The following is a 19,487-nucleotide window of genomic DNA, read 5'->3' as shown; positions in this document are numbered from 1 at the left end:
ATTTTTTGCCTTACCGAAGCGTTAAACGACATGCAATTCTGACGAATATTCAGCCTACTGTCAAACCATTGCAGAATACACCAGTTCTCGTCGTATCACTGATAAAAAGCTACATCTGGCGTGGTTAGTACTAGCATGGGAGACCGGCAGGGAATACCACGTGCAGTAGGCTCATCAACATCTTTATTCCACATTACATACTAACTTTTTCCTATGATTTTTTGCCTATCCGTAGCATTAAATGACATCCAATTCCGACGAATATTCAGCCTACTGCCAAACCAATGCAGAATACACCAGTTCCCGTCTGATCACTGAAGTTAAGCTGCATCGGGCGTGGTTAGTACTTGCATGGGAGACCGGCTGGGAATACCACGTGCAGTAGGCTGATGAACATTTTTATTGCAGAATACACCAGTTCTCGTCCGATCACTGAAGTTAAGCTGCATCGGGCGTGGTTAGTACTTGCATGGGAGACCGGCTGGGAATACCACGTGCATTAGGCTCATCAACATTTTTATTCCACCGTACATACTAACTTTTTCCCGGGATTTTTTGCCTAGCCGAAGTATTAAATTACATCCAATTCCGACGAATATCCAGCCTACTGCCAAACCATTGCAGAATACACCAGTTCTCGTCCGATCACTGAAGTTAAGCTGCATCGGGCGTGGTTAGTACTTGCATGGGAGACCGGCTGGGAATACCATGTGCAGTAGCCTTCTCAACATTTTTATTCCACCGTACATACCAACTTTGTCCCGGGATTTTTTGATTTACCGAAGCGTTAAACGACATGCAATTCTGACGAATATTCACCCTAGTGTCAAACCATTGCAGAACACACCAGTTCTTGTCCGATCACTGAAGTTAAGCTGCATTGGGCGTGGTTAGTACTAGCATTGGAGACCGGCTGGGAATACCACGTGCAGTAGGGTCATCAACATTTTTATTCCACATTACATACTAACTTTTTCCAATGATTTTTTGCCTAGCCCTAGCATTAAATGACATCCAATTCCGACAAATATTCAGCCTACTGCAAAACCAATGCAGAACACACCACTTCTCGTCGGATCACTGAAGTTAAGCTGCATCGAGCGTGGTTAGTACTAGCATGGGAGACCGGCTGGGAATACCACGTGCAGTAGGCTGATGAACATTTTTATTGCAGAATACGGCAGTTCTCGTCCGATCACTGAACTTAAGCAGCGTCGAGCGTGGTTAGTACTTGCATGGGAGACCGGCTGGGAATACCACGTGCATTAGGCTCATCAACATTTTTATTCCACCGTACATACTAACTTTTTTCTCGGGATTTTTTGCCTAGCCGAAGTATTAAATTACATCCAATTCCGACGAATATCCAGCCTACTGCCAAACCATTGCAGAATACACCAGTTCTAGTCCGATCACTGAAGTTAAGCTGCATTGGGCGTGGTTAGTACTTGCATGGGAGACAGGCTGGGAATAACATGTGCAGTAGGCTCATCAACATTTTTATTCCACCGTACATACTAACTTTTTCCCGGTATTTTTTCCTAGCCGAAGTATTAAATTACATCCAATTCCGACGAATATAAAGCCTACTGCCAAACCATTGCATAATACACCAGTTCGCGTCTGATCACTGAAGTTAAGCTGCATAGGGAGTTGTTAGTACTTGCATGGGAGACCGGCTGGCAATACCATGTGCAGTAGGCTTCTCAACATTTTTATTCCACCGTACATACCAACCTTTTCCCGGGATTTTTTGCCTTACCGAAGCGTTAAATGACATCCAATTCCGACGAAAAATTCAGCCTACTGTCAAACCATTGCAGAATACACCAGTTCTCGTCGTATCACTGAAGAAAAGCTGCATCGGGCGTGGTTAGTACTAGCATGGGGGACCGGCTTGGAATACCACGTGCAGTAGGCTCATCAACATCTTTATTCCACATTACATACTAACTTTTTCCGATGATTTTTTGTCTATCCGTAGCATTAAATGACATCCAATTCCGATGAATATTCAGCCTACTGCCAAACCAATGCAGAATACACCAGTTCCCGTCTGATCACTGAAGTTAAGCTGCATCGGGCGTGGTTAGTACTTGCATGGGAGACCGGCTGGGAATACCATGTGCAGTAGCCTTCTCAACAGTTTTATTCCACCGTACATACCAACTTTGTCCCGGGATTTTTTGATTTACCGAAGCGTTAAACGACATGCAATTCTGACGAATATTCACCCTAGTGTCAAACCATTGCAGAACACACCAGTTCTTGTCCGATCACTGAAGTTAAGCTGCATCGGGTGTGGTTAGTACTTGCATGGGAGACCGGCTGGGAATACCACGTGCAGTAGGCTCATCAACATTTTTATTCCACATTACATAGTAACTTTTACCAATGATTTTTTGCCTAGCCGTAGTATTAAATGACATCCAATTCCGACGAATATTCTGCCTACTGCAAAACCATTGCAGAATACACCAGTTCTCGTCGGATCACTGAAGTTAAGCTGCATTGGGCGTGGTTAGTACTAGCATTGGAGACCGGCTGGGAATACCACGTGCAGTAGGGTCATCAACATTTTTATTCCACATTACATACTAACTTTTTCCAATGATTTTTTGCCTAGCCCTAGCATTAAATGACATCCAATTCCGACAAATATTCAGCCTACTGCAAAACCAATGCAGAACACACCACTTCTCGTCGGATCACTGAAGTTAAGCTGCATCGAGCGTGGTTAGTACTAGCATGGGAGACCGGCTGGGAATACCACGTGCAGTAGGCTGATGAACATTTTTATTGCAGAATACGGCAGTTCTCGTCCGATCACTGAACTTAAGCTGCATCGAGCGTGGTTAGTACTTGCATGGGAGACCGGCTGGGAATACCACGTGCATTAGGCTCATCAACATTTTTATTCCACCGTACATACTAACTTTTTTCTCGGGATTGTTTGCCTAGCCGAAGTATTAAATTACATCCAATTCCGGCGAATATCCAGCCTACTGCCAAACCATTGCAGAATACACCAGTTCTAGTCCGATCACTGAAGTTAAGCTGCATTGGGCGTGGTTAGTACTTGCATGGGAGACAGGCTGGGAATACCATGTGCAGTAGGCTCATCAACATTTTTATTCCACCGTACATACTAACTTTTTCCCGGGATTTTTTCCTAGCCGAAGTATTAAATTACATCCAATTCCGACGAATATAAAGCCTACTGCCAAACCATTGCATAATACACCAGTTCTCGTCTGATCACTGAAGTTAAGCTGCATAGGGAGTTGTTAGTACTTGCATGGGAGACCGGCTGGCAATACCATGTGCAGTAGGCTTCTCAACATTTTTATTCCACCGTACATACCAACCTTTTCCCGGGATTTTTTGCCTTACCGAAGCGTTAAACGACATGCAATTCTGACGAATATTCAGCCTACTGTCAAACCATTGCAGAACACACCAGTTCTTGTCCGATCACTGAAGTTAAACTGCATCGGGCGTGGTTAGTACTTGCATGGGAGATCGGCTGGAAATACCACGTGCAGTAGGCTCATCAACATTTTAATTCCACATTACATACTAACATTTACCCATGATTTTTTGCCTAGCCGTAGCATTAAATGACATCCAATTCCGACGAAAAATTCAGCCTACTGCAAAACCATTGCAGAATACACCAGTTCTCGTCGTATCACTGAAGAAAAGCTGCATCGGGCGTGGTTAGTACTAGCATGGGGGACCGGCTTGGAATACCACGTGCAGTAGGCTCATCAACATCTTTATTCCACATTACATACTAAGTTTTTCCGATGATTTTTTGCCTATCCGTAGCATTAAATGACATCCAATTCCGACGAATATTCAGCCTACTGCCAAACCAATGCAGAATACACCAGTTCCCGTCTGATCACTGAAGTTAAGCTGCATCGGGCGTGGTTAGTACTTGCATGGGAGACCGGCTGGGAATACCACGTGCAGTAGGCTGATGAACATTTTTATTGCAGAATACACCAGTTCTCGTCCGATCACTGAAGTTAAGCTGCATCGAGCGTTGTTAGTACTTGCATGGGAGACCGGCTGGGAATACCACGTGCATTAGGCTCACCAACATTTTTATTCCACCGTACATACTAACTTTTTTCCCGGGATTTTTTGCCTAGCCGAAGTATTAAATTACATCCCATTCCGACGAATATCCAGCCTACTGCCAAACCATTGCAGAATACACCAATTCTCGTCCGATCACTGAAGTTAAGCTGCATTGGGCGTGGTTAGTACTTGCATGGGAGACCGGCTGGGAATACCATGTGCAGTAGGCTTATCAACATTTTTATTCCACCGTACATACCAACTTTTTCCCGGGATTTTTTGCCTTACCGAAGCGTTAAACGACATGCAATTCTGACGAATATTCACCCTACTGTCAAACCATTGCAGAACACACAAGTTTTTGTCCGATTAGTTAGTACTTAGTTAGTTAGTGCTTAGTACTTGCATGGGAGACAGGCTGGGAATACCACGTGCAGTAGGCACATCAACATTTCTATTCCACATTACATACTAACTTTTTCCTATGATTTTTTGCCTAGCCGTAGCATTAAATGACATCCAATTCCGACGAATATTCAGCCTACTGCCAAACCAATGCAGAATACACCAGTTATCGTCCGATCACTGAAGTTAAGCTGCATCGGGCGTGGTTAGTACTTGCATGGGAGACCGGCTGGGAATACCACGTGCATTAGGCTCATCAACATTTTTATTCCACCGTACATAGTAACTTTTTCCCGGGATTTTTTCCTAGCCGAAGTATTAAATTAATCCAATTCCGACGTATATCCAGCCTACTGCCAAACCATTGCAGAATACACCAGTTCTCGTCCGATCACTGAAGTTAAGCTGCATCGGGCGTGGTTAGTACTGGCATGGGAGACCGGCTGGGAATACCACGTGCAGTAGGCTCATCAACATTTGTATTCCACATTACATAGTCACTTTTACCAATGATTTTTTGCCTAGCCGTAGTATTAAATGACATCCAATTCCGACGAATATTCTGCCTACTGCAAAACCATTGCAGAATACACCAGTTCTCGTCGGATCACTGAAGTTAAGCTGCATCAGGCGTGGTTAGTACTAGCATGGGAGACCGGCTGGGAATACCACGTGCAGTAGGCTGATGAACATTTTTATTGCAGAATACACCAGTTCTCGTCCGATCAATGCACTTAAGGTGCATCGGGCGTGGTTAGTACTTGCATGGGAGACCGGCTGGGAATACCACGTGCATTAGGCTCACCAACATTTTTATTCCACCGTACATACTAACTTTTTTCCCGGGATTTTTTGCCTAGCCGAAGTATTAAATTACATCCAATTCCGACGAATATCCAGCCTACTGCCAAACCATTGCAGAATACACCAGTTCTCGTCCGATCACTGAAGTTAAGCTGCATTGGGCTTGGTTAGTACTTGCATGGGAGACCGGCTGGGAATACCACGTGCATTAGGCTCATCGACATTTTTATTCCACCGTACATAGTAACTTTTTCCCGGGATTTTTTCCTAGCCGAAGTATTAAATTACATCCAATTCCGACGAATATCCAGCCTACTGCCAAACCATTGCAGAATACACCAGTTCTCGTCCGATCACTGAAGTTAAGCTGCATCGGGCGTGGTTAGTACTTGCATGGGAGACCGGCTGGGAATACCACGTGCAGTAGGCTCATCAACATTTTTATTCCACATTACATAGTAACTTTTACCAATGATTTTTTGCCTAGCCGTAGTATTAAATGACATCCAATTCCGACGAATATTCTGCCTACTGCAAAACCATTGCAGAATACACCAGTTCTCGTCGGATCACTGAAGTTAAGCTGCATCGGGCGTGGTTAGTACTAGCATTGGAGACCGGCTGGGAATACCATGTGCAGTAGGCTTATCAACATTTTTATTCCACCGTACATACCAACTTTTTCCCGGGATTTTTTGCCTTACCGAAGCGTTAAACGACATGCAATTCTGATGAATATTCAGCCTACTGTCAAACCATTGCAGAACACACCAGTTTTTGTCCGATTAGTTAGTACTTAGTTAGTTAGTGGTTAGTACTTGCATGGGAGACAGGCTGGGAATACCACGTGCAGTAGGCTCATCAACATTTTTATTCCACATTACATACTAAATTTTTCCTATGATTTTTTGCCTAGCCGTAGCATTAAATGACATCCAATTCCGACGAATATTCAGCCTACTGCCAAACCAATGCAGAATACACCAGTTCTCGTCCGATCACTGAAGTTAAGCTGCATCGGGCGTGGTTAGTACTTGCATGGGAGACCGGCTGGGAATATCACGTGCATTAGGCTCATCAACATTTTTATTCCACCGTACATACTAACTTTTTCCCGGGATTTTTTCCTAGCCGAAGTATTAAATTACATCCAATTCCGACGAATATCCAGCCTACTGACAAACCATTGCAGAATACACCAGTTCTCGTCCGATCACTGAAGTTAAGCTGCATCGGGCGTGGTTAGTACTTGTATGGGAGACCGGCTGGGAATACCATGTGCAGTAGGCTTATCAACATTTTTATTCCACCGTACATACCAACTTTTTCCAGGGATTGTTTGCCTTACCGAAGCGTTAAACGACATGCAATTCTGACGAATATTCAGCCTACTGTCAAACCATTGCAGAACACACCACTTCTCGTCGGATCACTGAAGTTAAGCTGCATCGGGCGTGGTTAGTACTAGCATGGGAGACCGACGGGGATTACCACGTGCAGTAGGCTCATCAACATTTTTATTCCACATTACATACTAACTTTTTCCTATGATTTTTTGCCTAGCCGTATCATTAAATGACATCCAATTCCGACGAATATTCAGCCTACTGCCAAACCATTGCAGAACACACCAGTTCTTGTCCGATTAGTTAGTACTTAGTTAGTTAGTGGTTAGTACTTGCATGGGAGACAGGCCGGGAATACCACGTGCAGTAGGCTCATCAACATTTTTATTCCACATTACATACTAACTTTTTCCTATGATTTTTTGCCTAGCCGTAGCATTAAATGACATCCAATTCCGACGAATATTCAGCCTACTGCCAAACCAATGCAGAATACACCAGTTCACGTAAATCACTGAAGTTAATCTGCAATGGGCGTGGTTAGTACTTGCATGGGAGACCGGCTGGAAATACCACGTGCAGTAGGCTGATGAACATTTTTATTGCAGAATACACAAGTTCGTGTCCGATCACTGAAGTTAAGCTGCATCTGGTGTGGTTAGTACTTGCATAGGAGACCGGCTGGGAATACCACGTGCAGTAGGCTCATCAACATTTTTATTCCAAATTACATACTAACTTTTACCCATGATTTTTTGCCTAGCCGTAGTATTAAATGACATCCAATTGTGATGAATATTCAGCCTACTGCCAAACCAATGCAAAATACACCAGTTCTCGTCCGATCACTGAAGTTAATCTGCATCGGGCATGTTAGTACTTGCATGGTAGACCGGCTGGGAATACCACCTGCAGTAGGCTTATCAACTTTTTTATTCCAACGTACATACTAACTTTTTACCGGGATTTGTTGCCTAGCCGAAGTATTAAATTACATCCAATTCCGACGAATATTCAGCCTATTGCCAAACCAATGCAGAATACACCAGTTCACGTCCGATCACTGAAGTTAATCAGCATCGTGCATGGTTAGTACTTACATGGGAGACCGGCTGGGAATACCACGAGCAGTAGGCTTATCAAGATTTTTATTCCACCGTACATACTAACATTTTCCCGGGATTTGTTGCCTAGCCGAAGTATTGATTTACATCCAATTCCGACGAATATTGAGCCTATTGCCAAACCAATGCAGAATACACCAGTTCTCGTAAATCACTGAAGTTAATCTGCATCGTGCATGGTTAGTACTTACATGGGAGACCGGCTGGGAATACCACGAGCAGTAGGCTTATCAACATTTTTATTCCACTGTACATACAAACATTTTCCCGAGATTTGTTGCCTAGCCGAAGTATTAAATTACATCCAATTCCGACGAATATTCAGCTTACTGCCAAACCATTGTAGAATACACCAGTTCTCGTCCGATCACAGAAGTTAAGCTGCATCGGCGTGGTTAGTACTTGCATGGGAGACCTGCTGGGAATACCACGAGCAGTAGGCTTATCAACATTTTTATTCCACCGTACATACTACCTTTTCCCCCCGTAATTTTTGGCCTAGCCGAAGCATTGATTGAAATCCAATTCCGACAAATATTCAGCCTACTGCCAAACCATTGCAAAATACACCAGTTCTCGTCCGATCACTGAAGTTAAGGCGCATCGGTCGTGGTTAGTTCTTGCACGGGAGACCGGCTGGGAATACCACGTTCAGTCGGCTCATCAACATTTTTATTCCACCGTACATTCTATCTTTTTCCAGGGATTTTTTGCCTAGCCGAAGTATTAAATTACATCAAATTCCGACGAATATTCAGCCTCATGACAAACCATTGCAGAATACACCAGTTCTCGTCCGATCACTGAAGTTAAGCTGCATCTGGCGTGGTTAGTACTTGCATGGAAGACCTGCGGGGAACGCCACGTGCAGTAGGCTTATCAACATTTTTATTCTACCGTACATACCAACATTTTCCCGCGATTTTTTGCCTAGCCGAAGCGTTAAACGACATCCAATTCTGACGAATACTCAGCCTTCTGCCAAACCATTGCAGAACACACCAGTTCTCGTCCGATCACTGACGTTAAGCTGTATCGGACGTGGTAAGTACTTGAATGGGAGACCGACTGGGAATGCCACGTGCAGTAGGCTCATCAACATTTTTATTCCACATTACATACTAACTTTTTCCTATTATTTTTTGCCTAGCCGTAGCATTAAATGACATCCAATTCCGACGAATATTCAGCCTACTGCCAAACCATTGCAGAATACACCAGTCCTCGTCTGATCACAGAAGTTAAGCTGCATCGGGCGTGGTTAGTACTTGCATGGGAGACCAGCTGGGAATACCTCGTGCATTAGGCACATCAACAATTTTATTCCACCGTACATACTAACTTTTTCCCGGGATTTTTTGCCTAGCCGTAGCATTAAATGACATCCAATTGCGACGAATATTCAGCCTACTGCCAAACCAATGCAGAATACACCAGTTCTCGTCCGATCACTGAAGTTAAGCCCACTGGACGTGGTAAGTACGTGCATGGAAGACCTGCGGGGAATACCACGTGCAGTAGGCTTATCAACATTTTTATTCTACCGTACATACCAACATTTTCCCGTGATTTTTTGCCTAGTCGAAGCGTTAAACGACATCCAATTCTGACGAATACTCAGCCTACTGGGAGACCGGCTGGGAATACCACGTGCAGCAGGCTCATCAACATTTTTATTCCACATTACATACGAACTTTTCCCATGATTTTTTGCCTAGACGAAGCATTAAATGACATACAATTCGGACGAATATTCAGCCTACTGCCAAACCATTGCAGAATACACCAGTTCTCGTCCGATCACTGAAGTTAAGCTGCATCTGGCGTGGTTAGTACTTGCATGGAAGACCTGCGGGGAATACCACGTGCAGTAGGCTTATCAACATTTTTATTCTACCGTACATACCAACATTTTCCCGCGATTTTTTGCCTAGCCGATGTATTAAATTACATCCAATTCCGACGAATATCCAGCCTACTGCCAAACCATTGCAGAATACACCAGTTCTCGTCCGATCACTGAAGTTAAGCTGCATCGGGCTTGGTTAGTACTTGCATGGGAGACCGGCTGGGAATACCATGTGCAGTAGGCTGATGAACTTTTTTATTGCATAATACACCAGTTCTCGTCCGATCACTGAAGTTAAGCTGCATCGGGCGTGGTTAGTACTTGCATGGAAGACCAGCTGGGAATACCTCTTGCATTAGGCACATCAACAATTTTATTCCACCGTACATACTAACATTTTCCCGGGATTTTTTGCCTAGCCGTAGCATTAAATGACATCCAATTGCGACGAATATTCAGCCTACTGCCAAACCAATGCAGAATACACCAGTTCTCGTCCGATCACAGAAGTTAATCTGCATCGCCCATGGTTAGTAATTGCATATGAGACCGGCTGGGAATACCACCTGCAGTAGGCTTATCAAAATTTTTATTGCACCGTACATACAAACTTTTTCCCGGGATTTGTTGCCTAGCCGAAGTATTAAATTACATCCAATTCCGACGAATATTCAGCCTACTGCCAAACCCTTGTAGAATACACCAGTTCTCGTCCAATCACAGAAGTTAAGCTGCATCGGGCGTGGTTAGTACTTGTATGGGAGACCTGCTGGGAATACCACATGCAGTAGGCTTATCAATATTTTTATTCCACCGTACATACTAACGTTTTCCCGGGATTTTTTGCCTAGCCGTAGCATTAAATGACATCCAATTGCGACGAATATTCAGCCTACTGCCACACCAATGCAGAATACACCAGTTCTCGTCCGATCACAGAAGTTAAGCTGCATCGGGCGTGGTTACTACTTGCATGGGAGACCGGCTGGGAATACCACGTGCAGTAGGCTGATGAACATTTTTTATTGCAGAATACACCAGTTCTCATCCGATCACTGCAGTTAAGCCGCATAGGGCGTGGTTAGTTCTTGCATGGGAGACCGGCTGGGAATACCACGTGCAGTAGGCTCATCAACATTTTTATTCCACATTACATACTAACTTTTTCCTATGATTTTTTGCCTAGACGAAGCACTAAATGACATACAATTCGTACGAATATTCAGCCTACTGCCAAACAATTGCAGAATACACCAGTTCTCGTCCGATCACTGAAGTTAAGCTGCATTGGGCGTGGTTAGTACTTGCATGGGAGACCGGCTGGGAATACCACGTGCATTAGGCTCATCAACATTTTTATTCCACCGTACATACTAAGTTTTACCCGGGATTTTTTGCATAGCCGATGTATTAAATTACATCCAATTCGGACGAATATCCAGCCTACTGCCAAACCATTGCAGAATACAGCAGTTCTCGTCCGATCACTGAAGTTAAGCTGCATCGGGCGTGGTTAGTACTTGCCTGGGAGACTGGCTGGGAATACCACGTGCAGTAGGCTGATGAACTTTTTTATTGCAGAACACACCAGTTCTTGTCCGATCACTGAAGTTAAGCTGCATCGGGCGTGGTTAGTACTTGCATGGGAGACCGACTGGGAATGCCACGTGCAGTAGGCTCATCAACATTTTTATTCCACATTACATACTAACTTTTTCCTATTATTTTTTGCCTAGCCGTAGCATTAAATGACATCCACTTCCGACAAATATTCAGCCTACTGCCAAACCATTCAGAATACACCAGTTCTCGTCGGATCAGTGAAGTTAAGCTGCATCGGGCGTGGTTACTACTTGCATGGGAGACCCGCTGGGAATACCACGTGCAGTAGGCTGATGAACATTTTTATTGCAGAATACACCAGTTCTCATCCAATCACTGCAGTTAAGCCGCATAGGGCGTGGTTAGTTCTTGCACGGAGACCGGCTGGGAATACCACGTGCAGTAGGCTCATCAACATTTTTATACCACATTACATACTAACTTTTTCCAATGATTTTTTTGCCTAGACGAAGCACTAAATGACATACAATTCGGACGAATATTCAGCCTACTGCCAAACCATTGCAGAATACACCAGTTCTCGTCCGATCACTGAAGTTAAGCTGCATCGGGCGTGGTTAGTGCTTGCATGGGAGACCGGCTGGGAATACCACTTGCATTAGGCTCATCAACATTTTTATTCCACCGTACATACTAAGTTTTACCCGGATTTTTTGCATAGCCGATGTATTAAATTACATCCAATTCGGACGAATGTCCAGCCTACTGCCAAACCATTGCAGAATACACCAGTTCTCGTCCGATCACTGAAGTTAAGCTGCATCGGGCGTGGTTAGTACTTGCATGGGAGACCGGCTGGGAATACCACGTGCAGTAGGCTGATGAACTTTTTTATTGCAGAACACACCAGTTCTTGTCCGATCACTGAAGTTAAGCTGCATCGGGCGTGGTTAGTACTTGCATGGGAGACCGGCTGGGAATACCACGTGCAGTAGGCTCATCAACATTTTTATTCCACATTACATACTAACTTTTACCCAATTTTTTTTTTGCCTAGCCGTAGCATTAAATGACATCCAATTCCGACGAATATTCAGCCTACTGCCAAACCATTGCAGAATACACCAGTTCTCGTCGGATCACTGAAGTTAAGCTGCATCGGGCGTGGTTACTACTTGCATGGGAGACTGGCTGGGAATACCACGTGCGGTAGGCTCATCATCATTTTTATTCCACATTACATACTAACTTTTTCCTATGGTTATTTGCCTAGCCGTAGCATTAAATGACATCCAATTCCGACGAATATTCAGCCTACTGCCAAACCAATGCAGAATACACCAGTTCTCGTCCGATCACTGAAGTTAATCTGCATCGACCATGGTTAGTAATTGCATATGAGACCGGCTGGGAATACCACCTGCAGTAGGCTTATCAACATTTTTATTCCACCGTACATACTAACTTTTTCCCGGGATTTGTTGCCTTGCCGATGTATTAAATTAAATCCAATTCCGACGAATATTCAGCCTACTGCCAAACCATTGCAGAATACACCAGGTCTCCTCCGATCACTGAAGTTAAGCTGCATCGGGCGTGGTTAGTACTTGCAATGGAGACCGGCTGGGAATACCACGTGCATTAGGTTCATCAACATTTTTATTCCACCGTACATACTAATTTTTTTCCGGGATTTTTTGCCTAGCCGAAGTAGTGAATTACATCCAATTCCGACGAATATCCAGCCTACTGCCAAACCATTGCAGAATACACCAGTTCTCGTCCAAGATGGACGTGTCTGACTGGTGCTCCTGAAATCGATTTGAATCCACTGCATCCTGTGTCACAGAACTGTCAAGTCTTCACATCTGCTTGATTTCTGGTTAACTGACAAACCTTGCCTATTATTTTTAAATTTGAGCTGACAAATTCGCGTTTCTGAGCTGTCTTCACGAGTTGACTCCGCCCAGCTGGGTGGGGCCAATATGGCCGCCGCCTATGAAAGCAACCCCAGACGTGCTGCATTGAAAAACCACACGGTATGTATTGCGGACAATGAATACAAGGCAATCGATGTTATCGCGGTGCTGCAGAGAATTTTTGGAAATGATTCACTTGTTGCATGTGTGAAAATGAACGGATATTGGCAAGTGACCTTGTCTGATTTTGATGACGTGGAGATCTTACTTGAACAGGGGCTGTCTATCGACAGTAAAGAGGCACATGTCTACGGTCTCGTGAGGAACTTTACAACTGTCTCCTTTTTTAGCGTTCCGGCTTACCTTGACGACGATGTCATTATTAAAATGCTCGAATCATACGGATGTATTATTCGCAGTAAAATGGTCAGGAAACATTACAAAGATGCCCCTGAAATTGAAAACGGCACGCGTTTTATTCGTGTTGAAATGCCTGCACATGTAAAATCGCTGCCGTACGCAGTAAAATTGGAAGAAAATGGTCAATACGTAAGACTATTACATAGTAATCAACAAAAAGTGTGCAACAAATGCCTGAGCGATGATCATTTAATTTACGAGTGCCCCAAATACAGGTGCAAAAAATGTCAAGATCTCGGGCACACGGAACGGTATTGTCCACAGTCGCGCTGCTTCAAATGTAAAAAAACAGGTCATTATGCTCATCAATGCGAGAGTGTGGGTGCTGACTCCATTGAAAACAATGACAGTGATAGAAATGAATCAGCGCATGAGACAAACATTAACACTAGCTCACCACCTAATCATGATACAACTGAAATCGAATGCGAAACTACAACATCGCGGGATACAAGTGACGAACCTCACGACGAACATATCACACCTGCACAGAAATCGAAGGAAGAGATTATAGAAGAAAGTACCGAAAAAATGGAAACTACAGATACGCATAGCAATCTTGATCGCGCCTCCACTAATGAATCCGGCAACAGACAGAAACGGCATCTTTCAAGCGAGGAAGAACCTAGAAATAGCCAAGACGAATCTCGACAGCGAAAGAAACAACCACGGAAGCCCAACTTAAAGAACACTGCAGTAAGACAAGCGTTTACTCCAAAAAAAGGTGATAAAAAGGCGGAAAATGAAGACGGACAGAGTAACAAATGTAAACAATAAGAACAATGTTTGTGAGTATATTGTTATTTATGGTGATTTTAGTATCACTTAACGTCAACGGTTTTGTAAATAGTGAAAAGATATTGCAAACAATTAATTTGTTTAAAGCAAATCATTATGACATAATTTGTTTACAAGAAATATTTTGGTCAAATTGTAATGTAAACGATATCACAAAAAAATTTGAAAATGACTTTGAAATATTTTATTGCCTGTCGTCAGATACAGCTTCAAGGCGAGGTGTTTGTTGTCTTGTTAGGAAAAAATCGGGAATTGAGGTCATAAATACAACTTGTTGTAATAATGGAAGAATCATTCAGCTCACATGTGACATTGATGACCAACAAGTTAATATAATCAATGTGTACGCTCCCACTGTAGTTAAGGACAGGTGTGATTTTTTCGATGGCCTGGGGCAATATCTTTTACCCGATTGTGCTAATCTGGTGATAGGCGATTTTAATTGTAAACAGAACTTTGAAATGGACAGTGGAGGTATTGCAACAGCGGGCGACAGATCACGTGCCAATCTTTTAAATTTAATGAACCAAAATTCCCTCATTGATGTTTGGCGACGACAACATAAACACGCTAAACAGTTCACTTGGCGTAGATATGATAACGTAAACAATGTTTTACGACAGAGCCGTATTGATTACCTGTTAATGCAATCCTCTCACATACATTACTGTGTATCATCAGAAATTGTAAAATATCCATTTAGTGACCATGATCTACTAAAGTATAATATAAAATTTGATAGGGTCAATAGAGGCCCGGGAATATGGAAGTTTAACAACGAATTATTACAAGATGAAGAATACACCAATAAAATCCAAGAAATAATAGAAATGTCCAAAACCGCAAGTGCATACTCTGAAAATAAACTTGTCTGGTGGGATGCTCTAAAAGAGCAAATTCGGCTTTTTTCCATAAGCTACAGTATTAAGTAAAAGAAAACCCTGATAAAATTAAAAAAATCATTGGAAAAACGTATCGCCCATGAATACCACAAAGCAGCGAAATATGTCGATTATAATTTAACTAAAGTATTTGAACTCGAGAAAGAACTTGAATCAATTACTAAAAGTGAGATCAATGGTGCAATTATAAGAAGTAAAATTAAAAATTTTGAAGAAGGCGAAACTAGCTCAAAATATTTTTTTAATCTAGAAAAATCTCATCAAAACTCAAAATTAATTACGAATATAATAAGAGATGACGGAAGTACGATAAATACAAGCGATGATATACTTGCTGACGGCGTTTTGTTTTACTCCGACTTGTATAAGGAAGAATATCACGATCAAACAAATATTGATAACTTCCTAAAATGTGTAAATGCTAGACTTGATGACGATGACAAAAATAATTGCGAAAGTCAATTGACAATTGATGAGCTTCATTGTGCACTCCAAAACATGACAAATGATAAAAGTCCCGGATGTGATGGGCTCACCGCTGCTTGGTATAAACGGTTTTGGGACGATGTTTCGCATGACCTGCTAGACTGTTATAATTTGGCACTTGAAACTGGTTCCCTCTCATGTAGTATGCAGCGGGCCCTTCTTACGCTCATACCGAAATCAAACTGTGATAAACGTATGTGGAAAAACTGGAGACCTATTAGCCTTTTGAACGTGGATTATAAAATTCTGTCCAAAACACTGGCAAATCGCCTTCGTAGCGTTATTGGAACTATTATATCCACTGATCAGACTTGCTGCATACCCGGTCGCGATATTGTTGACAATGTTGTATGCATGAGCAATCTCATCGACTACGTCAATGAAACGAACCAGTCAGGTATTTTTTTAAAACTCGATCAAATGAAAGCATTTGATCGAGTCGATCACCAATATTTAATGAGTACCTTGAAGACCTTTAATTTCGGACACGATTTCATGAATTGGATAAATGTATTATACAATGGCGCGAATAGCAGCATTAAGTGTAATGGCTACCTGTCAAAACCATTCACTGTAACTCGCGGCATAAGACAAGGGTGCCCAATTTCTGCAATTTTGTATGTATTGTCCGCCGAACCCCTTAATGCTGCTATCAAAGCTAACTCTGGAATCACAGGCATTGGTATGCCTGGCTGCCGAGATATTTCTCTTGTTTACCAACATGCTGATGACACAACGCTTAGTCTCCGGGATGACAAATCAGCGCACAGGTCTTTCGAAATTCTAAGTGACTATGAGGGCGCATCAGGTGCAAAATTAAACTATGATAAAACACAGTTGTTATGGCTCGGAACAATGCGAGGGCGCACTGACAATCCTTTCCCCATAAAACACTGTGTAAATAAGATTAACTTGCTAGGGATTACTGTTGGAAATGAAAACTGTAATTATTTGGAAGACAATTGGGAAAAAAGAATTAACAAGTGTACCAAAATTATGAAACAGTGGTCCCACCGAAAACTGACATACAGTGGTAAAATCTTAATTATCAATAGCCTAGTATCATCAACTCTATGGTACACTCTCTCTGTGTTAAGTATTCCTGACGTGTATGTAAACAAACTGAAAACAAATATTACAAACTTTTTCTGGAGCGGTAAAAAGCACCTTATTAAATATGACGTTCTAACTAGGCCAGTAAGTCACGGAGGGTTGAACCTGGTTGATATTGGTACGAAAAAGACTGCATTTCGTTTAAAATGGGTAAAGAAAATGATGGACCCCGAATGTACTCATAAGTTTAAATATTTTATGTGGTATTGTTTAAACAAGTATAGAAATATGAAATTAGACTCCAGTATTTTCAAAATAAATATTGACATTTCAAAATGTGGGGATGTCCCCCCTTTTTATCAAGAGATACTAAAAGCTTGGAGACTGGTTGTAAATAACAGATGGCGCCCTCTACAGTCAAATAATGACATTTGGCATGAACCATTGTTTTTTAATTCATACATAACCAACAATGGCGTACCTCTTTTTTTCAAAGATTATATTAATGCTGATATTGAGAAGGTTAAAGACCTCTTCTATGAAGTCGTGCCTGGTATTTTAACATGTGAGGCTATTGTAGAAATAGTTTGTGGTGCGTCCCAATCTGAACTGAGTGAACGAATGATTGCCAATCAATATCAACAACTACTTAATTCGATACCTTCGGAATGGCTTCAATTTTGTGCATCAAACACCCACTCTGCCACGTGTAACGCAGTAGTTGCGTTCGAAATTGATGACACTCTCGTGAATATCTGCAAACTTTCGATAAAAGAATTAACACAATTGGTTCACTCATGCCAGGTGGATATACACCCACAACAGTTTAATCCTGTCTGTACAGAATATTGGTGTAACAAATTTAATAATTTACAGTTTAGACAAATATGGAATAATATTCGTACGGATACCAAAGAAAAATACCTCAGGGATCTAGATTATCTGATTGTTCACAATGCTGTTATTACAAATGTATCGTTATATAAGATGGAGAAAATTGATTCTCCATTGTGTAATTTCTGTAAATGTGAAAACGAAAATACACTTCATTTATTTACAGAGTGTACTACAATACAGCAACTATGGAAATACGTTTTTGAAATAATTTTTAAAATGTGTCCATCTTTTAGTGGTGACAAACAACAAAGTATAATTTTTGGGTTTTTAGACAAACATGATAAATATTTTTGGAATACAATCAATTTGCTTTTATCGCTGACAAAGTATTGTATATATATTCGAAGAAAATATTATATAAACAAAGGAGATCACATTCCCCTCAAACAATATTTTAAATATCAATTAAAAAACAAAATACAATTTGAATATGATCGCTTCCTGCGAAGGGATGACTTAGCCCACTTTGAATGTTTGTATGCTTATAATAATTCCATAGTTACAATGGTCAATGGGATAAATTATAGATTAACTATTCCTTGAAGACTTATATTATGCTACTATGTATCCATATTCCCATCGTAATTAGAAATTGCACCACAGTACCTAACTGTGATTCTAGAAACGTTTATACATTATAATCCGGAGAATTTTTTAACCGGATACTTGTAAATGATGAGCAATTTGAAACGTAATATTAAGTCTTTTATGTTATGTGTTTACGCATCTGATGCAATTTATGTAATGTAAATGATCCCTTGACATGTAAATTCTTTATAATAAGGCAGACCAGTGGGTCTGTCTTTAATAAAAGAGAAAAAAAAAAAAAACAGTTCTCGTCCGATCGCTGAAGTTAAGCTACATCGGGCGTGGTTAGTACTTGCATGGGAGACCGGCTGGGAATACCATGTACAGTTAGCTCATCAACATTTTTATTCCACCGTACATACCAACTTTTCCCCGGGATTTTTTGCCTAGCCGAAGTATTAAATTACATCCAATTCCGACGAATATTCAGCCTATTGCCAAGCCATTGCAGAATACACCAGTTCTCGTCCGATCACTGAATTTAAGCTGCATCGGGCGTGGTTAGTACTTGCATGGGAGACCGGCTGGGAATACCACGTGCAGTAGGCTGATGAACTTTTTTATTGCAGAACACACCAGTTCTGGTCCGATCACTGAAGTTAAGCTGCATCGGGCGTGGTTAGTACTTGTATGGGAGACCTGCTGGGATTACCACATGCAGTAGGCTTATCAACATTTTTATTCCACCGTACATACTATCTTTATTCCCCCGTGATTTTTTGCCTAGCCGAAGCATTGATTGATATCCAATTCCGACAAATATTCAGAATACTGCCAAACCTTTGCAGAATACACCAGTTCTCGTCCGATCACTGAAGTTAAGGCGCATCGGGCGTGGTTAGTTCTTGAACGGGAGACCGGCTGGGAATACCACGTTCAGTCGGCTCTTCAACATTTTTATTCCACATTACATACTAACGTTTTCCCGGGATTTTTTGCCTAGCCGTAGCATTAAATGACATCCAATTGCGACGAATATTCAGCCTACTGCCAAACCAATGCAGAATACACCAGTTCTCGTCCGATCGCTGAAGTTAAGCTGCATCAGGCGTGGTTACTACTTGCATGGGAGACTGGCTGGGAATACCACGTGCAGTAGGCTGATGAACATTTTTATTGCAGAATACACCAGTTCTCATCCGATCACTGCAGTTAAGCCGCATAGGGCGTGGTTAGTTCTTGCACGGGAGACCGGCTGGGAATACCACGTGCAGTAGGCTCATCAACATTTTTATACCACATTA

The 19,487-nt window shown here is 42.0% G+C and overlaps 5 non-coding genes and 40 pseudogenes across 5 annotated transcripts; all 45 read left to right on the top strand.

Annotated features, from left to right (window-relative positions):
- The first annotated feature begins 268 nt into the window (after positions 1-268).
- LOC146727987 (5S ribosomal RNA) lies at positions 269-388 on the top strand. Its single transcript, XR_014928652.1, has one exon. It is a non-coding gene; the product is annotated as a 5S ribosomal RNA (ribosomal RNA).
- A 214-nt stretch (positions 389-602) lies between these two features.
- LOC146727986 (5S ribosomal RNA) lies at positions 603-722 on the top strand (annotated as a pseudogene).
- A 96-nt stretch (positions 723-818) lies between these two features.
- LOC146727985 (5S ribosomal RNA) lies at positions 819-938 on the top strand (annotated as a pseudogene).
- Positions 939-1,034: 96 nt separating this feature from the next.
- Positions 1,035-1,154, top strand: LOC146727984 (5S ribosomal RNA; annotated as a pseudogene).
- Positions 1,155-1,369: 215 nt separating this feature from the next.
- LOC146727983 (5S ribosomal RNA) lies at positions 1,370-1,489 on the top strand (annotated as a pseudogene).
- Positions 1,490-1,584: 95 nt separating this feature from the next.
- On the top strand, positions 1,585-1,704 carry LOC146727982 (5S ribosomal RNA; annotated as a pseudogene).
- Positions 1,705-1,801: 97 nt separating this feature from the next.
- Positions 1,802-1,921, top strand: LOC146727981 (5S ribosomal RNA; annotated as a pseudogene).
- A 96-nt stretch (positions 1,922-2,017) lies between these two features.
- LOC146727980 (5S ribosomal RNA) lies at positions 2,018-2,137 on the top strand (annotated as a pseudogene).
- A 96-nt stretch (positions 2,138-2,233) lies between these two features.
- Positions 2,234-2,353, top strand: LOC146727979 (5S ribosomal RNA; annotated as a pseudogene).
- A 96-nt stretch (positions 2,354-2,449) lies between these two features.
- LOC146727978 (5S ribosomal RNA) lies at positions 2,450-2,569 on the top strand (annotated as a pseudogene).
- A 96-nt stretch (positions 2,570-2,665) lies between these two features.
- On the top strand, positions 2,666-2,785 carry LOC146727977 (5S ribosomal RNA; annotated as a pseudogene).
- A 215-nt stretch (positions 2,786-3,000) lies between these two features.
- On the top strand, positions 3,001-3,120 carry LOC146727976 (5S ribosomal RNA; annotated as a pseudogene).
- Positions 3,121-3,215: 95 nt separating this feature from the next.
- LOC146727975 (5S ribosomal RNA) lies at positions 3,216-3,335 on the top strand (annotated as a pseudogene).
- Positions 3,336-3,431: 96 nt separating this feature from the next.
- On the top strand, positions 3,432-3,551 carry LOC146727974 (5S ribosomal RNA; annotated as a pseudogene).
- A 97-nt stretch (positions 3,552-3,648) lies between these two features.
- On the top strand, positions 3,649-3,768 carry LOC146727973 (5S ribosomal RNA; annotated as a pseudogene).
- A 96-nt stretch (positions 3,769-3,864) lies between these two features.
- On the top strand, positions 3,865-3,984 carry LOC146727972 (5S ribosomal RNA). Its single transcript, XR_014928650.1, has one exon. It is a non-coding gene; the product is annotated as a 5S ribosomal RNA (ribosomal RNA).
- Positions 3,985-4,199: 215 nt separating this feature from the next.
- Positions 4,200-4,319, top strand: LOC146727971 (5S ribosomal RNA; annotated as a pseudogene).
- A 309-nt stretch (positions 4,320-4,628) lies between these two features.
- LOC146727970 (5S ribosomal RNA) lies at positions 4,629-4,748 on the top strand (annotated as a pseudogene).
- A 94-nt stretch (positions 4,749-4,842) lies between these two features.
- Positions 4,843-4,962, top strand: LOC146727969 (5S ribosomal RNA). Its single transcript, XR_014928653.1, has one exon. It is a non-coding gene; the product is annotated as a 5S ribosomal RNA (ribosomal RNA).
- Positions 4,963-5,058: 96 nt separating this feature from the next.
- Positions 5,059-5,178, top strand: LOC146727968 (5S ribosomal RNA; annotated as a pseudogene).
- A 215-nt stretch (positions 5,179-5,393) lies between these two features.
- On the top strand, positions 5,394-5,513 carry LOC146727967 (5S ribosomal RNA; annotated as a pseudogene).
- Positions 5,514-5,608: 95 nt separating this feature from the next.
- Positions 5,609-5,728, top strand: LOC146727966 (5S ribosomal RNA). The gene has a single exon (XR_014928643.1). It is a non-coding gene; the product is annotated as a 5S ribosomal RNA (ribosomal RNA).
- Positions 5,729-5,824: 96 nt separating this feature from the next.
- On the top strand, positions 5,825-5,944 carry LOC146727965 (5S ribosomal RNA; annotated as a pseudogene).
- A 309-nt stretch (positions 5,945-6,253) lies between these two features.
- On the top strand, positions 6,254-6,373 carry LOC146727964 (5S ribosomal RNA; annotated as a pseudogene).
- Positions 6,374-6,468: 95 nt separating this feature from the next.
- On the top strand, positions 6,469-6,588 carry LOC146727963 (5S ribosomal RNA; annotated as a pseudogene).
- Positions 6,589-6,684: 96 nt separating this feature from the next.
- Positions 6,685-6,804, top strand: LOC146727962 (5S ribosomal RNA; annotated as a pseudogene).
- A 309-nt stretch (positions 6,805-7,113) lies between these two features.
- On the top strand, positions 7,114-7,232 carry LOC146727961 (5S ribosomal RNA; annotated as a pseudogene).
- A 429-nt stretch (positions 7,233-7,661) lies between these two features.
- Positions 7,662-7,781, top strand: LOC146727960 (5S ribosomal RNA; annotated as a pseudogene).
- A 311-nt stretch (positions 7,782-8,092) lies between these two features.
- LOC146727959 (5S ribosomal RNA) lies at positions 8,093-8,211 on the top strand (annotated as a pseudogene).
- Positions 8,212-8,741: 530 nt separating this feature from the next.
- Positions 8,742-8,861, top strand: LOC146727958 (5S ribosomal RNA; annotated as a pseudogene).
- A 96-nt stretch (positions 8,862-8,957) lies between these two features.
- On the top strand, positions 8,958-9,077 carry LOC146727957 (5S ribosomal RNA; annotated as a pseudogene).
- Positions 9,078-9,173: 96 nt separating this feature from the next.
- Positions 9,174-9,292, top strand: LOC146727956 (5S ribosomal RNA; annotated as a pseudogene).
- A 233-nt stretch (positions 9,293-9,525) lies between these two features.
- LOC146727955 (5S ribosomal RNA) lies at positions 9,526-9,645 on the top strand (annotated as a pseudogene).
- Positions 9,646-9,741: 96 nt separating this feature from the next.
- LOC146727954 (5S ribosomal RNA) lies at positions 9,742-9,861 on the top strand (annotated as a pseudogene).
- Positions 9,862-10,291: 430 nt separating this feature from the next.
- Positions 10,292-10,411, top strand: LOC146727953 (5S ribosomal RNA; annotated as a pseudogene).
- A 96-nt stretch (positions 10,412-10,507) lies between these two features.
- LOC146727952 (5S ribosomal RNA) lies at positions 10,508-10,627 on the top strand (annotated as a pseudogene).
- Positions 10,628-10,842: 215 nt separating this feature from the next.
- On the top strand, positions 10,843-10,962 carry LOC146727951 (5S ribosomal RNA; annotated as a pseudogene).
- Positions 10,963-11,058: 96 nt separating this feature from the next.
- Positions 11,059-11,178, top strand: LOC146727950 (5S ribosomal RNA; annotated as a pseudogene).
- Positions 11,179-11,392: 214 nt separating this feature from the next.
- Positions 11,393-11,511, top strand: LOC146727949 (5S ribosomal RNA; annotated as a pseudogene).
- A 214-nt stretch (positions 11,512-11,725) lies between these two features.
- On the top strand, positions 11,726-11,845 carry LOC146727948 (5S ribosomal RNA; annotated as a pseudogene).
- Positions 11,846-11,940: 95 nt separating this feature from the next.
- LOC146727947 (5S ribosomal RNA) lies at positions 11,941-12,060 on the top strand. Its single transcript, XR_014928642.1, has one exon. It is a non-coding gene; the product is annotated as a 5S ribosomal RNA (ribosomal RNA).
- A 216-nt stretch (positions 12,061-12,276) lies between these two features.
- On the top strand, positions 12,277-12,396 carry LOC146727946 (5S ribosomal RNA; annotated as a pseudogene).
- Positions 12,397-12,708: 312 nt separating this feature from the next.
- Positions 12,709-12,828, top strand: LOC146727945 (5S ribosomal RNA; annotated as a pseudogene).
- Positions 12,829-18,672: 5,844 nt separating this feature from the next.
- Positions 18,673-18,792, top strand: LOC146727944 (5S ribosomal RNA; annotated as a pseudogene).
- Positions 18,793-19,225: 433 nt separating this feature from the next.
- Positions 19,226-19,345, top strand: LOC146727943 (5S ribosomal RNA; annotated as a pseudogene).
- The last annotated feature ends 142 nt before the right edge of the window (positions 19,346-19,487 follow it).

Source organism: Saccoglossus kowalevskii, unplaced genomic scaffold (genome assembly GCF_978046115.1).
Source record: "Saccoglossus kowalevskii unplaced genomic scaffold, keSacKowa6.1 SCAFFOLD_24, whole genome shotgun sequence".
NCBI lineage: Eukaryota > Metazoa > Hemichordata > Enteropneusta > Harrimaniidae > Saccoglossus > Saccoglossus kowalevskii.
This window is presented reverse-complemented; position numbering and strand designations above follow the sequence as displayed.